The sequence below is a fragment of the Schistocerca gregaria genome, chromosome 3, assembly GCF_023897955.1.
Source record: "Schistocerca gregaria isolate iqSchGreg1 chromosome 3, iqSchGreg1.2, whole genome shotgun sequence".
NCBI classification, from domain to species: Eukaryota; Metazoa; Arthropoda; class Insecta; order Orthoptera; family Acrididae; genus Schistocerca; species Schistocerca gregaria.
Genome location: NC_064922.1, coordinates 742282640 through 742297704, shown reverse-complemented (window position 1 = coordinate 742297704; position 15065 = coordinate 742282640). Strand labels below are relative to the sequence as shown.

At 44.5% G+C, this 15065-nt stretch overlaps 1 protein-coding gene and 1 pseudogene across 2 annotated transcripts in view; both read left to right on the top strand.

Moving 5' to 3' along the window:
- The window catches only part of LOC126353835 (ecdysone receptor), a 1466551-nt gene that overhangs the window by 431092 nt on the left and 1020394 nt on the right, over nt 1-15065 (top strand). The window lies entirely within an intron of this gene.
- On the top strand, nt 10502-10618 carry LOC126357301 (5S ribosomal RNA; annotated as a pseudogene).

The window sequence follows — 15065 nt, the reverse complement described above, 5'->3', positions numbered from 1 at the left end:
AAAACAATAACTGAAAAGCGTTTTCGAAACGACCAAACCACGGCCATTTAATACGCAATGCCAGATAACACAAGGTCTCTTAATGCCGATATTAATTATGAATAGCCATCGTCTGTACTAGAGATATTCATCTGGTTTGACTGGACAACGGCGTCGATAACCCAGTGCAGCTTGGTGGTGTACAACTTTCTAGCTAGCCAAATACCCCGTATACTTTGAACAAAACAGATCAAACAATTGCTCGAAATCACGCCGGGTCGATACATGTAGCGACCTGTGTCCGTCCAACGTAGGTTGTCCATCGGGTGTTAGCTTGATAACCTCTTGACAGGAATATAGGACCGTTGGAAAAGCGGCGCTGGCGAAGCGTCCGCGGAGCGCTCCCTTAGCAATTGCAGGCGTGGTCGACACTAATCCGGCAACACACACTGGTCGAACCGATGGGTGACCAGGGGTCCTATTCTGTATCGCTCATACCGATCGGTGCAGTAGGTTAGTCTCGGTAGGGACGTCATTTTCGGTTCTTTATCCGAATTTCCTATTCAATAAGCTTCTGAGACATGTTACCGAACGGTCCTCTCTCCGATTTTTCGACAACTGTACTTAGAGGTTTTGGATTTCGGTATAGCCCCGTCGTTCGTTTAGCTGTGTTTTATTCACACATATAATTTGTTATTTTAAACATATTGAGCGGTTTTAGTTTCGGATTTAGTGATTGTGTTACTAAAGAATCATCACAGGACGCGTCCAGTTGGTAAGTGGGTTGATAATATACACTTTTCCTTTGTTAGAAATATGGTTAGGTTAGGTTGTTACTGAAAATGATTACATCATCCAAAAAAAAGTTTTCGGTCAGTATTCTCTCAAAATACCTGTTATTTTTAAGCAGTTAAGAGTTTTACTTATTAACTGTCGAAACGCGTGTAAAAAATTTAAGAAACAATGCAAAGGAATTTTGAGAAGTCTAATAGAGGAAACCTTCCAAAATTTCGTCAGCCTGCGTCTCTGTCGAATGAAATCACATAACATAAAGCACAAACAACTTGTGAATTGTAGTAGCGAAGTTGGTAAGGCAACAAACTGTCGTGGTAAATGGTGTGGGTGCGTATACTGCTTCTTGCGAATTTTTTTTTCTCTCTTCGTGTTTTTGCAGCAGATTCTGAGATTTCGTTAAGCGTGAAAGTTAAGCATTTTTCTGAAACATTCGTTGTAATTTACACGCAGGAGAGCGCTTTCTCAGTAACGAGTATCGCCGATTTCGTGACTTTTGTTTAAGAAATGAAAGATGAAATTATTGTGTGAGAAACAACTGGCAGTGACATTTATACTACTACTTGTCACAAATAAGTCACCATTTTTTCGGAATACGTAGCGATTTTCGAGGGTATGGTCAGACAGGAATCTAAGAGCACAACGTAAATTACTGCGAATGGAAGTAGCAGCAATCGCCTATATACTATAGCTTGTCACAAGTATTTATCTTCGATCGAATGCTTAACAACAGTAGACAAAGATGAAAGGTTCCTGCCACAATATTTTCAGACCGTACCACCATGTATAAAACATTTTGATTCATCAAACGCTGGTTATAAACTGCAACGAACTTCTATGGTTGCACTAGCCACACGCTCTCGAAAAGACAATTTTATAAAGTTTGTTTTTATGAACCAAATCGTTGATGTATTATATAGAGAAGTTGGCTATTTCATCATTTGGATCTCTAGGAGCGAGCTACAACCACATTCTATGCGTCTTCTTATTCTTTTGATACTCTCTTAAACAATTTTTCAGGTTCGTGGAGATGTGTTCCGTCTATGCAACTAACTGAAGGCATTTATTCCCATACGAGTTTCGGTTCTTTTATTTATGAAGCATCATCACGAATAAAGGAAGCGAAACGCATAAGGCAATAAAAAAACTGTCATCAGTTAGTTGTATAGACGGAACGTACCTCCATGAATTTTGATGCAACTAAGGAACGACGGAAAACAGAAAAAATGACGAATTTTTCGGGTGTTTCTATAGATTTATTTGTACAATGTGGTATCACACTCCAATCCTAACTCATATTCCCAAACGTAAAATCCAAAGGAAGGCGTCGATGTGAATGAGAATAAAATGACATATTGTGACATTTACGACGGTTTCCAGAACACAGTCAGTATTCTAACGTTATCAAGCATTCATGGAAGCCCGTGGTCAGCGAAATTTGAACAGTATTACGTACTCTAACCACACTTTCCGGTACTGTGAAGAATGGCATGCCTTTGTCTGCTGCTAGCCGCTTCGAGTTCGGGGCGCTGCAGTGCGCATGCGCGGATGTGAGGCAGATTGCTTTCTATTGGTTGGCACGAGAACTGACAACAGGGTTTCGGTTCGCTAGGACCGTTCGGCATCGCTTTCGAAATGCTTACTGAATAAGGTTGGAGCTTAGTTTCGAAAACAGAACCGTTCGGTGCGCTGGTGTAGCGAACCGATCGGCAAAACGACGGAAAGATACAGAATAGGACCCCAGATCAGCTCGCGGACGTGACAGAATTGATCAGGCACATCTGTAATGGGGTAGCGCTCACCTGAATGGTTCACATAACATTCGTGCACCCAACTTGCTCAATCGCCATTCCACATCTACATCTACACATACAGGGTGTTGCAGGAGGAATGGTCAATGTTCAGGTATATGATAGGAACGATCACTCCAAGTGAAAAAATTCTTAATAAACACGGCCTATAAAATGGCATACCTTAAGAGGTATGAGCAGTTAATCATCTTAGTACTGTAAAAACAAATCTCTTCTACTGCAGGCACTTTGGTTTTGCTTTTTTGAGAGGTGGTAGTAAGGAACCAAACAAGAAAAGAATGCCCACGAAATACCGGCTCTAAAGTGATAAACTTGTTCACCTTCATCGCTGCAAAACACACCTCTTCTGCTGAACAAGTGCTCATAGCTCTTAAGGTATGCACTCTAGAGCCAGATTTATTAAACAATTTTTTCTTCTTTTAGTCCATACGACCACCTTTCGAAATACATAAAGCAAGGAACTAGGGCTAAATCATTGTATACGCCTCCGTACAGTCACTAATATCTTTTATCCTGATCACCTCTACGCGTCATGTACAAGATACATCTGAAAACTTCGGTGAATGGTCTTGGAAAATAAAGAAAATACGAGTTACAAACAAAATACCTTTTTTGGCCTTCAAATTAATCACCATGACATCTGTTGTAAAGCTGTTAGAAACTGTCAGCAAACGCTTCTTGTGGAATCGCTGGAAGCACCGCGGTCACACGTTCTTGTATATCCTCGACGTGAACAATAGTGTTTACGCTCTCTTTGCCTGTCTTCGGCTCTAGTGCTCTTATTCTCAAAGACAGCCGCCGATCACCGGCAAGTATCCGTTGCATTCGTTCGAAGTTGTCTGGGCTTGTGCTCGTTGACTCTAACGCGGCTGGTCCTCCACACTTCCTTTCCTCCTAAGCGTTTAAATTACACAAACACACTTTTTACTCACTGCTTCAACATCGTACACTTGCACTAACATTGCAATGGCACGAGTGCGACCGATGCTTGCGAGTGATCGGCAGCTGTCTTTCAGAATGAGAGCAGAGGATTTGGAGATTACCAAGGACAGTGGAAACATTATTGTTCACGAACATTCGCAATGTTTAGGATATCAACGGTGCTTCGAGCGATTCCACAAGATGACAATTTCCAACAGCTTTACAACCGATGTCAGAAGTGTACGGTGATTTCTTTGTAGGGCAGTAAAGGTATTTTTAAACCTCGTTTACTTTATTTTCTGAGAGCTTTCACCGAAATTTCCAGACGCACTTTGTACAAACGTGGTAGTAGTAAAGTAGCACAGTCTTCTTCGAATACATATACGCAAGAAGGTATCACGAAAACTACGTTGTCTTTCTTTCGAGGATTGAGGATTCTGAATTAAATTCTCCAAAGATTTCTGTTATACTTTGGTATGGGATATGCCAACCTGTTAATATTCTGGCAGAGCGCCTCTGACTTTGTTAGATGTTTGCTGTCGTGCTTGCTTGGTAAGGACTCCAAACACCTCGGTTATTTCGATTTGCGATTTCCTTAACGGGCGTAAGACGTTTTCCCAGAACCCTCCAACAAATGTATGCCTTCCAATCACTTACATGAATACTTGTTTCAACTTATCGTCTCATTTGATATCGCTTCTTAGTATTACGTGAACCGTACGATATGTTGAGAGGTCGTTACCTCCGTAGGAAGAGCACTGCCTCTTTGCAACTATTATCATTGTCTTTCGTTTACCCGTGCAGTTTTGCTAGAAACATAACTTAGGTTATGTTGAATTCACTTAGTGTACATAAAGAAACTGCCAGACTTACGGTCGAACCCTCTGTTGTCATATCTTTTTATTCCAATATAAAATAAAAAAATTAAAATTACCTTTCCGGTTAATCACTTTGGCATAAATGAAAACGTACTGTTCTTGGAGAAAACATTGACGGTGATCAGAAACAGTTATGACTTTTGAAAACTAAAATAGCGTTGCAATTTAACCAAACAATTAAATTTTTTTATGGACTGTACAGCGAAATTCGTCTTCGTAACTGTATAGAATTGCAGATGATGAAAGTGAACTGAAACCAGTCCCTTGCAATTCGATAAAATATATCCTCAAAAGTATATACTGACATCGTCAACGTCACGTGGTAATGGTTTCCCATCTCTTTTTCAATACACCCTGAATCAGCCCATTAATAGATCAAGAGCGGTGTCCCTTAGAATGGTGATAAAGCTGACGCGAAACAGACAATTTTATGATCAGTTATTACAAAAGAAGAAAGTTTTGTAATTCAAAGTCATTTATTTTCCTCTTCTTAAAATAATATTTTATACATTAGTTGAATTTCTTCAGCTTTCAAAACCACTCTCAAAGCTATCATCCAGCTACATTCTGGAAGCTCTGCTCAACTATCATCCAGCTATATTCTGGAAGTTCTGCACGTTCATCGTTACACGTCTGTAGCAGCTGGAGCTTATACTAGGATTGTCAATGTGCCAGAGCCTTACCTTTGACTTAGGCGAGAGCTATTAAGCGTTTTAGGATTGATTTAGGTCCGAGCATCACCTTTTGTTTTAATGGTATTTATTGAGAGCTGAAAGACATGTGTTTTGACGTACCCTTAATGAGAATAAAGCATTTCCTTCATGAGGGGCCTGGATTATCGTATTCTGACAAGTGCGCCTTATCTTGCAGATACCTGTTTCACGTTTTGCAAACTTGATTCTGACATCGTTCTAATTAACCCACGTTGCATTCCCTATAAAAATGCTTTTCGCATGGGGAAAAAGCTCCATTTTTGACATATTTGAACGTTTTGGTGTTCGACGGCGAGTATAGTGTCTTCTCAGATCGAGTACTTACAGAATTGTGTGAATCTTCAATTTTTTTATTGTGTCTGATGGTTTAGCGTACCAGTTTTCCATCACAAGTTTCCATGCCATGAGAATGTTCTCCGCATGGATATTGTAAGAAGTAAATGCAAGTGGAGAACGTTTTGAAACCGAAGTTATCGTGTGAAATTCTCCGAACCATACGAATGTTGTAGAATGTTGGGGGCAGTTTACTTAAAATACTGGAGGCACATCCTCGATGCACCGAAAAACTTTCGGCCTCTGAATAAGAAATGTAGCGAAAAACTACTCTCCACTCAGTCGCGGCAGCCAGCCTGCCGTAATATTAACCAGGCAACGAAACCGGGAACAGGAATTTCTGGAGTTCATGGTGACGTTGCATCTATTGATTCGGAGCATCCATCTTCGTAATTCTTAATACGAAGACTGTCTGACAGCAATGGTTCTTCTATATTCCTCTCTGTTTCCTGGTAGTCTCTTCATTTCTTCATACGATCCTGCTCCTGCACCATATATGATCCGTGTGGACCATTGTAATCTGGGTCTTCCACTTCCTCCTTCCTACCGAATTATTGCTTCCATTACATTTAGCTAGAAAATTATTGCATTAGTAGGAGTTGCCAATTACTTGATATCGTCTTTTTCGTACTGTTGATAACAGATATTTTGTAACCTGTTTCCAGGAATATCTTCATTTGTGAGCATTGCTGTCCGCGAGATCTTTTCCATCTTCTTCCAGCACCACATTTCCAAATACTTGCAGACCTCTTTATCGAGTGCTCCAAAAAAGGTGGCACTGAGCACTATGGGATTTAACTTCTGAGGGCATCAGTCCCCTATAACTTAGAACTACTTATACCTAACTAACCTAAGGACGTCACACACATCCATGCCCGAGGCAGGATTCGAACCTGCGACCGTAGCGGTCGCGCGGTTTCAGACTGTAGCGCCTAGAACCGCTCGGCCACTTCGGCCGGCTCGCGTGCTCCAATTGCCCTCCTTTCCCAGCCACACAAGACCACACAGGAGACAAAGGTATCAATCAAACTTTTCTTTGTCTTCACGTTTACGTTTCTTGGTGTAAGGTGGACCTTTTTCTTGTAACAGGCTGCCTTTACCTCTACAAATCTGGCAATTATATCAGATGAACTTGTGCTCCATGAGGGGACTTTATTTCGTAAGTAGCTAAGTGCAGTTAATTGTCTAAATCACCGCAGGAGCAGTTTATGGCTTGCATGCTTGCAGTTCCACATTGGAGTACGACCTTACAATTAAGAGCCCTTCGTAGAACGACTCGCAATGAAAGATTTGGTAGTTCTGTAACAGAAATAGGACGTATTTTATGGAACTGGGTGACATGTAGCTTGTAGGACACGCTACCTCTCGGCAGGTGAAAACTGCGTCCCCTACTGGGAACGCACTGCACCTTGCAACATATGCGGGTACCAACATGACACAGTTACCCCGCCCACTGCCGATTCTTCTGATTGCGTCATGGGGGGCACTCGGCCCTCACCGGCGACGATGGTATCGTATAAATGCGTTTCTGACTGATAAGACAGTAGTCCCATAACATTCCTACCGTGTATGCTACAGATTTTGCGACGAATTTGCTTCGTTCATATTTTAGAGTAAGAGATACATTCTCTCGTAGCGGTCGCGCGGTTCCAGACTAAAGCGCCTAGAACCGCTCGGCCACCCCGGGCGGCGCAGCGTAATACAAAAAATTATTTTATTCAAAAAGATTGCGGATGTGCAGAGATACATCCGCAGACCTCTGGCCTTAGGGAAAGCGGATGTACTCTGGATGGATGGATTTAAAATCGTCAGTGCTGAACAGCGTGGTCATGAGCTCTCTTTCTCAAAATCGTGGTGCTGCTGTATGAGTAGTCACGCTTGTGAAAACGGAAAGCAAACTCCATATAACTGCCGCCACAGCCATAAAAAATTTCACATACAATCTCCGGAATATGAGTTCATACCGTTATCAGACGTAATAGTATAATAGTATTCACAAAATAATGGAGGGTATAAAAAAAATTAAAATCTTCGTCGAATTAAGTTGGAGAGATTCCTGGTACCACAACAAAATATCAACAGTTTTCCTGCTATTGTTCCGACATGGGCTCAAAATTGATGATAAGTCCCCCAGTAGACCAGAGGATTCCCTCCTCTCAGCATCCAACACACACGACTTTAAAACATGATGTATAGTGAGTGTGACTCCACAAGCACTGGATTCCGGCGTATCTTCATGGCGCAAGAGACAAAATGGGTCACTGAGCAGTGTCTGATACGAAGGTTAGGACGGACCACATTGTCCCTTCTTTGATTTCAAAAGGAAGTGTGCCATGGTCGAATATTTGGCTTCACCGACTGCAGCTTTTTGTTGGCCACGACTAGCCAGTCTGTACCACTCAGCTATCACTCTGTAACTCACCACACGATAGCAAGGGGGAGGGGGGAGCGGTATAGTGAACTACGTTGTTTTCCTGGCAGGCTGCTTTAGCTACTCTTGTCAGCTTTGTCATCATTCCCCTCAGTTCCACAGTGTATCCAGGTACCCAGCTGAAAGCCACCTCTTTCTTCTGCCTTCGAGGAAGTGACTGTTGTCCTGTCTGGTAGCTACATTTGCTGAATATGCTGCCTGCACCCGTTGGAAACTGGAATTTGGGTGACGCATTTATCTCGCAGTGTAACTTGCTTCATTCGCACGCGGGTGGAGTCTCATGAGTGTTGGAGACTCCCTTGGCAGTTACCACGTTGTGTTGCCTGGGTGACTGCTCAGTGAGGCCTGCGCCGGCCACACACGTCGTGTGCTGCGAGATACCGCAGCCAGGGCGGCGCTTGCAGAATCACTTAGCAGCACGCCGCGTGGGAAGTTGCCTCCGGTCACGGTTACACACACACTCACGTACAATCTTCGTGTATGTGGGCTGTGACACCAGGATAAAGGACACAAAGCTTTACCGCGGTTTCTCGCAGCGGTTTCACTGGTCTGTCTGCTCCCCAGTACATAACCTGAGAGATCAAGTACCTGTCAGCTCATCACAATTGCTGATCTAGATGGGATCATACATAAGGGCTATACATAAAACGGAATCATTCTCAGGCTCCTTCTCTGCTTATGTTGTCGTCCGTAGAAAAGCTACTCTTCTCGTGCGCACAATTCAGAGTCATGCTGCATTTCAGGAAAAGCACTTCGATTTATCAGCATCTAAAAAAAAAATGAACAGATATAACTAGAACTGTGTGTCGGACCGAGACTAGAACTCAGGACCTTTGCCTTTCGCGGGCAAGTGCTCTACCAACTGAGTTACCCAAGTACGACTTACGCTCCCGTCCTCCTACAGAGTGAAAATCTCATTCTGGAAACATCCCCCAGGCTGTGGCTAAGCCATGTCTCGCAATATCCTTTCTTTCAGAAGTGCTAGTTTTGCAAGGTCCGCAGGAGAGCTTCTGTAAAGTTTGGAAGGTAGGATACGAGGTACTGGCAGAAGTAAAGCTGTGAGAACTGGGCTAAGTCGTGCTTGGGTAGCTCAGTTGTTAGAGCACTTGCACGCGAAAGGAAAAGGTCCCGAGTTCGAGTCTCGGTCCGGCACACAGTTTTAATCTGCCAAGAAGTTTCATATCAGCGCACACTCCGCTGCAGAGTGAAAAATCTCATACCAGATATAACTAGTTTTATCTCTGTCAAATAGGAGCGGAAATGCTTCCATCTTCTCCTAGTTATGCTTCTCGCTGATTTCATTTCTCAGTCAGTCACATCACTATCTTCCCCCACTTCATTACTCGTGCTTTATGAAGTTTTTTCCATCCATTCTCTCACATAACAGAAAAAGCACTTCATGAAAAGCGCAGCAGCGAAGGCACATTAGCCGGCCGAGGTGGTCTCGCGGTTCTAGGCGCGCAGACCGGAACCGTGCGACTGCTACGGTCGCAGGTTCGAATCCTGCCTCGGGCATGGACGTGTGTGATGTCCTTAGGTTAGTTAGGTTTAAGTAGTTCTAAGTTCTAGGGGACTAATGACCACAGCAGTTGAGTCCCATAACAAACCGACAAAACTGCCAGTGTGTTAGTTTAAATCTGCGTGGTTGTATTGTGCTTTATTTACTTTGCTCTTCATGAACTAACTATTCAAATTCGACTTTTTCTACATATTCCCGCATACTGTCACTGTAACAGCGACCTATCCAACACTGAAGAAGTTTATGTTTTAATCGACAGTGGCAGTTTAGTTACTTTCCCTACTGGCTACCGGTTTCGGTACACGATACAATCCTCAGGCTATCCCCCTGGCACGCAGTTGTCCCGTTCGCTTCCCAAGTATGTGTGTTTGAGTAGGAGTATTTGACACACGTACTTGGGATGCAAATATGACGACTGTGCGCCAGGCGATGGTCTGGGGATGGTACTGCGTACTGAAACCGGTAGCCAGTCTGCGACTGTCGACTGAAGCAGTAGGTTGTTCCGCTTTTTGTGCAACTAATACTGCTTGCCATGATTTATGTTACACCAACTGCTAACAATAAATGTCATGTGCAATATTAGATGTAGGTCTTTTTATAAGATCTGAGTCATTATGCTCACATAACTTAAAATATGCAGACTGCCTGGTTAGACGTAAGAGAGGTCCTGATGGCCCTAATCTTGCCAGGGTAAATAATATATCTGCGAGAGTTTTTCGCGGTCCTCCCTCAGTGGCCCATACAAATACTAACCATCATTTTTTTGTGAAACGTTATCTGGGAAGTGTTAAGTGGTGACACCTTAGTCCTGGAATATTAACAGTGGATCTGTTTACACTGTACAAGTAGGAAGCAAGAAGAGAGAGATTTGTTAACCAGCTACCAGCATTGTAATAACTCAGATTTCTAAACGAGATGTTTTTATTATCACGTAACTGCAGCACATCAAAGAACACCCACTGACCAAGCGGATCGTTTCGCGCAAGATTTTCAGTGCAGTGAATGTGTTTTGTCATGGAATTTTGAGGTCAACTGGAGCTCAACAGAGTTAAAATTTCGATTCAAGCAGCTTTCCTCCTCTGCTTGGAGATTTGCACAGAAAGAAAAAATGCGTTGTGTCGGTAAGCAACGGCCTTGCCGCAGTGGCTACACCGGTTCCCGTGAGATCACCGAAGTTAAGCGCTGTCGAGCGTGGCTGGCACTTGGATGGGTGACCATCCAGCAGCCATGTGCTGTTGCCATTTTTCGGGGTGCACTCAGCCTCGTGATGCCAATTGAGGAGCTACTCGACCGAATAGTAGCGGCTCCGGTCAATGAAAACCATCATAACGACCGGGAGTGCGGTGTGCTGACCACACGCCCCTACTATCCGCATCCTCACCTGAGGATGACACGGCGGTCGGATGGTCCCCATGGGCCACTTGTGACCAGAAGACGGAGTGCTGTCGGTAGGTAACCTCGATGTTCTCTGTTAGGTTCTCTCTGGAAAAAAGAGAGAGAGAGAGATAATGAAAGAAACGCAGAACCCTCCAATTTAAATTATTTACATGTAAAAGTCCTCTTTTTTTCCTTTCAAATGGTGTGTATAGGCACGTCCTCTCATCTCATTTACTTATTCATCCACTATATTCTCCCAGAGAAAGCTGTGTAGGAACGCTTAGTAGGCAGACAGCCACTTCCGGCGGTTGCGGGTTTCCTGAAGATAGTTTTGTTTAATTTTGTGGGGAGTAAGAAATCGTAGCTTAGATCTGTCGCCGTTGCCTACAGAAGCCTTCGGATTTGGAACCTGTGAAGATGGTTGTAGCGAGAAAAGTCACTCTGGACCACTTCGGGCCTTTGTGCTGCCTTCCGCGAAGCGTAGGAAGGCACACGCCAATATACCAATATATTCTGCGCTACCTACTCGTGAATTCAACTCGGAACGAAAATATGCGCACCATTACTTTGTTCAAGCTCTGCTTTTGCTGGAGTGTCGTCGAGGTAGGTGTAGGCACTTGACTCTTGCTTTGTCTGCCAGTAAAATTTTGTATGTCAAGTTTAGTCCCCAGTTCATGCATTGAACAAAGAATTTGACCTGCAACGATTTAAACTTGCGTAGCGTTTGTGGACAAAACTTCAAATGTTGAGCCTCTTTTCCTGGGTTAGGCAGTGTGGTATGCACCGGCTGGAAACCTAGAAATTGCACAACAACCTGCTTCTTCTCTGCGATTTGAATTTGTGATAGGCAGGCCGCACCGCCGCGGACAGTGAGAGAGAGAGAGAGAGAGAGAGAGAGAGAGAGAGAGAGAGAGCATGCAGGAAGAAAAAGTACGGCGAACACTAGCCTGCCAACCAGACATAATTAAAAAAAGAATAAGAGCTCAACGCCAAGCCGTGAAGATCCAAGGGAAGTTACCGGCCGCCGTGTCATCCTTTGCCTTGCGGCATCATGCGAATGCGGTATGGAGGGACATGTGGTCAGCACACCGCTCTCCCAGCCGTTTTGCAGACTTCCCAGACCATGAAGTCGCTACTGCTCGGTCAAGTAGCTGCTCGCCAGCCATCCACGCTGACCCTTCATCCATGGAAGCGGACCGAAATCAGACACTAATACGCAGACAAAGGAGTGACATTCACACGATACCCAATTCTGTGTGTTTCATGAGGAGAGTGTAGATGTCGTAGTCTTCGTATTGTTGAAAATGGGATTACCAGCGTTAGTGTTGCGTTATCACAGCTGTGCCCGACTGTCGTAATCGTGTGTGACGCTTAAATTTGGCACAGCGAACTTCACCAGTATTATAATCTGATCTGTACAGAATGTCAGGCTGCAGCTGCAAGGGATGGGATCCGACAGGCATTTGCGTTGCACAGACCCTAATCATCCTTAACAGCCCTGATCTTGGATAGAGGTCAGTAAGCGTACGCTAAATTTTCTCTAAACTGCTTGATTTTCATCCTCTTGAAAGAAATCTTGTGGTCTGTATTGCGGTGGTCTTGAAAGGCAGTAGTGCATCTGACGTATGGAAACTAGGGAACCATACCCACCTAGCATCAAATAAATATTCGGAGCCGCTCGGGGTAGCCGCGCTGTCTCAGGCGCCTTGCCACGGTTCGCGCGGCTGCCCCCATCGGAGGTTCGAGTCCTCCGTCGGGCATGTGTGTGTGTGTGTGTGTGTGTGTGTGTGTGTGTGTGTGTGTGTTATCCTTAGTGTTAGTTAAAGTTAGATTAAGTAGTGTGTAAGCCTAGGGACCTATGATCTCAGCAGTTTTGTCCCATAGGAACTTACGACAAATTTCCGAAAATTTCTAAAATATTCGGAACTGCCAATGAATTGTGGCAAGCGCCGGACACAATAATATTAGTTATTGGCGAAATTGTGCCTCACCGATATCTGCTGCCAATGGTTTGACAAAAAGTGTGTGAAATCTTATGGGACTTAACTGTTAAGGTCATCTGTCCTTAAGCTTACACACTACTTAACGCAAATTATCCTGAGGACAAACACACACACATGCCCGAGGGAAGACTCGAACCTCCGCCGGGACCAGCCTCACAGTCTATGACTGCAAATGGCTTGACAAAAGAAGTGCATACAGGTAAATTGATGCTGCAGGTATAGGAGACTGTCAACCTGAGCACTGAGGCTGTACTCTCCCGCGCTTGAGAAGGGGCGAGTTGACCCCCGCGCGTTGTGTGACTCGCGCCTAGGATGCCGTGTGAGTCAAGACTGCCGTGTTTGCCCCTGATAAGGCACGCCCGGCGGCTCTGCTCGCCTAGGAATGCGCATCTGAGCTGCCGGCCGAGCACGTCGTCCTCGCCGGTGCTGCAGCCAGCCGCCAGACGCCGCCGTGTGAAGACGGGGCCTCGCGCCGTACAAAGTCTCGCGTTACATAGGTTACGTCACGTGGCGTAGGCGCGGTGCTTGCTGCGAATGTAATTAAGCGCCACGCGGTTTGCCTAAGGCCGAAATACGGAGCAGCTGCGTATCGGGTAACTAATATGGATAGGGGACTTATTCGAGTGCTCGTGTCGGGTAATGCGCGCCGCGAAATACACGTGAAAGCTCTTTAGCTAGGCCATTAGCGACTTTGCTCTGATGTCACTGGCCTACAAGGACGTATCAAATGGCTGTGCCTTGCTCCCCCTCTTACCCTGAAAGCGGGCTTTGTTTACTGGTCGTAGCTGACTATTTGCTGAGTGTCAAACTGACGTGGCGTAGGGTCTCAGCCGAAGTGACACACCAGACAGTCGTGTTACTTTCGTTAGCTAATCGTGCGGGTTTTGTCAAGTACAGACGCAGTTTTGTAACGCACGGTGGTCGTAGAAGTGTTAGTAATGACTTTGCATCGAAGAAAAACTGTGCGGTGACTTTGTTGCTAAGGCACTGGAGTCGCATTAAGGCGACTGCTTGTACTGTCTGTCGTAGGTGTTCCGTGAATTTCTTAAATGATTACTAACGAATTCTCACTCCACATTACAGTCGAACCCAAGCTTGTGCTCCGTGTATAAAGACTTTGTCGCCGGCGGGACTTTAAAATCTAATATTCCTTACTTCTAGAAGAATCTGTGTCAACGGCGGACCGATTATTGAGCAGCCAACGAAGAAATGGTTCAAATGGCTCTGAGCACTATGGAACGTAACTTCTGAGGTCATCAGTCCCCTAGAACTTAGAACTACTTAAACCTAACTAACCTAAGGACGTCACACACATCCATGCCCGAGGCAGGATTCGAACCTGCGACCGTAGCGGTCGCGCGGTTCCAGATGTAGCGCCTACCACCGCTCGGCCACTCCGGCCGGCAGCGAGCGAAGACCTTGATGTGTAAAACTGATTTATCGATGACGTCGAGCAACGTGCCGAGATCGGGGACGAACAGTTGCCTAAACGAGCGTAGAAAACCGCCTAAAAGCTACACTCAGACTCGTCGGTGTTACATTCCAACGTCCGTTAATCCGCTGCGCGCATTCCATCTGGGTCTGCCTCAATCTGCGTGTCTCACAACCGAGCGCGCTGTGTTAAACCATACGAGCACGTGTAAATGAAAGCTAGCTATTCTGTTTCTTCAAATCACGGGTGCGCAACCCGCGATTGGTTTCAATCTGGTCCGAAATCCGTGGGAGAGCGAGACGTTCGCATTATACTTACGACGCATTTTCGGATGTTCGTCATTCTGTTGTTTTTCCCAGTTTCACTTCTGTATATTAAACCCGCTATATGCTAAGTTCAAGCGATGTAGTCTTTCAACTTTTTAAAATGAACAAAGAAATGTTAGCTCAATTTATGTAGTGCCACAGAAACAACTCATACCTATGCGGTCAGTCACTAAAAATATTTTTGGACAAATATTTAAAAAATGATTGCTAATATTCTTTGTGGATATTAACACAGGAACTATGAAACACACTGATGAGGATCTGCCTGTGCCCAAAAAAATCGCAGAATTACTCCTGTTTGTGTCATCTGGGATTGCCTGCCTCATTGCCATATTTTGTTTGTCTATTCGTTCTTGTGTTAACAATTGTAAATAGTTCTTGTCTATCGTGACCACAGCAACTGTTGAACCTGAAGGTCCTTGCAATGAATTATCTGTAACCAGTTCCTTTTATAGACGCTTATTTTTCCACGACATTTCAAGATCCTTGACACCTCATGTTTAGATCTTTACATATATTTACGTGTCGTGGACATTGTTCTACACTGGAT